Here is a 2,217-nt window from a genome sequence, read left to right on the forward strand (position 1 = left end):
GGCGGCGGCCGCGGGCGGCAGCCGGCTGGCAGGGCGTGAGCCAGCCGAGAGGTGTGGGCGGGGAGGCAGGGGAAGTTTCAAGTGGAAGGTCGTCCACCGGGCGGAGCGTCCTCCCACTCCTCCGCCAGCAGCATGGCAGGACCTAGCGGCTCTCCTGTGCACGTCCTGATTCCCCAGCAGGCGGCCCTGGTGATACCAGCAGCTGCGATTTCGGCCACGGCTCCGTCTCTGGCTCCCACTCCCGCTGCGTAGGCCATGGCTGGCCCATCTCCAGATTCAATATGAGCTGCAGGAGATTTCTGGCATTGGAGCTACTGCTGTGGTTCAGGCTTCCTAGGCAAACCTAGCCAAGAACGTGTAGCAATAAAGTGAATCAATCAGCTTGGAAAAATGCCAGACCAGAATGGACAAACTGTTAAAGAAATTCAAGCCATGAATCGCTGCAGCCATCCAAAACGTAGTGACCTGTTATACCTCTTTTGTGGTAAAAGATGAACTCTGGCTAGTCATTAAATTATTAAATAGAGGTTCAATGTTGGATAGCATGAAATACATTGTAAATGGAGGAGAACATGAAAATGGAGTTCTGGAAGAGACAATAATAGCAACGAGGAGAACATGAAAATGGAGTTCTGGAAGAGGCAATAATAGCAACTTTTTTTTTTTTAAGAGGTTTTTGATATAGAGCACTGCGCTCGCCAGAAATAGAGACAGAGAGACAGAAAGCGAGAAATCACCCTCCACCCCCACCCCGGGGAGGGCCGCACCGCAATTCATTCTCCTTTCTCCTCTCCGGATCTCGGGCATGCACGCACAAGCGCCCAGGGTGAGTTTAAGCCGCCAGATCCGGGACTCAAACCGCCTACATGGGAGTCCAGCGACAGTCACTAGCCAACTGCTGGTCTCAATAGCAACCATATTTAAAGAAGTTTCAGGAGGTTTAGACTACCTACACAGAAATGGTCAGACCCACAGGGATTAGAAAGCTGGTAATATTCTTCTGGGTGAGGATGGTTCGTACAAGTAGCAGACTTCGGGGTAAGTACGTTCTTAGCAACGGGGGCGATGTTACCCTGGATAAAGTAAAACATTTGTTGGCACCCATGTTGGATGGCCCCTGAAGTCATGGAACAGGTGAGAAGCTATGACTTCAGGGCTGATGTGGGGTTTTGGGATAACTGGCATTGAATTGGCAGGTGCAGCGCCTTATCACAGATATCCTTCTATAAAAGTATTAATGCTAACTTTCAAAATGATCTGCCCACTTTAGAAATAGAAGATAAAGAAATGATGAAAAAATATGGCAAGTCCTTTAGAAAACTTATTTATGTCAAGCTCTTCTGGCAGTGATTCTGACAGTGAAAAGAAGCTGACAAGAAGTTGAAGAGGAAAAAACAGGTTGCTTCAGAAAAACCTGTAAAGAAGCAAATGACTGGTGAGACTTCTAGAGCTCTGTCATCTTCCAAACAGAGCAACAGCAGCAGAGATGATAACATGTTTCAGATTGGGAAAATGAGCTATGTCAGTGCTGGGGATTTTAAAGGGAAAGTCTAGTTAATATTAGAGAATATTAGATGGATCCAGAAGGTGAAATAAAACCAGGAAGAAAAGGTATTTCTTTAAATCTGGAGAAACAGCTGAAAGAACAGATTTCTGACATTGATGATACAGGAAGAAACTAACATTCGACCCGTATAAAGCTTGTACTGTTCTAGTTGTTTAAATTTGTCTTTTTACATTGGCCTTTATATATTTTTTTTTAATTTTTATTCATTGCAATTATTTTTGTTGTTTTATTTTATTCATGTTGACCAGAGAAAGACAGAGAGAGAGAAGGAAAGTGAGAAAGCAAGCTGCCAGGTCTGGGACTTGAACCACAGTCAGCTATGTGGGAATCCAGTGCCTTAGCCACCACACTACCTCTGGCCCCATGGCCTTTATTTTCTAAATGCTGTTTTCTAAGCTATTGTAAATTTGGAGTGCAGAACAATTAATAAGATGAATACTTTTTAAAATGTGCATTATTAAAAATGTTCTGAGCAAAGCTATCTTCTTTATTAAGGAGGATTTCTCTGTACCCAATAACTAGTGTAAAATAAAATCAAGTAATACATCTTAACTGTTGTGACCATTTTTTAAAGTTTGTTCTTTTTTAAATTAATTAATTAATTATACCTTCAATCACATTATTTGACTTACAAAGTGAACATTTCAATA

The 2,217-nt window shown here is 43.0% G+C and overlaps 1 pseudogene; it reads left to right on the plus strand.

The window, feature by feature from the left end:
* The first annotated feature begins 33 nt into the window (after positions 1 to 33).
* LOC114008667 (STE20/SPS1-related proline-alanine-rich protein kinase pseudogene) lies at positions 34 to 1,350 on the plus strand (annotated as a pseudogene).
* The last annotated feature ends 867 nt before the right edge of the window (positions 1,351 to 2,217 follow it).

This window comes from Tupaia chinensis, unplaced genomic scaffold (genome assembly GCF_000334495.1).
Source record: "Tupaia chinensis unplaced genomic scaffold, TupChi_1.0 Scaffold000365_1, whole genome shotgun sequence".
In the NCBI taxonomy this organism is placed as follows: Eukaryota; Metazoa; Chordata; class Mammalia; order Scandentia; family Tupaiidae; genus Tupaia; species Tupaia belangeri.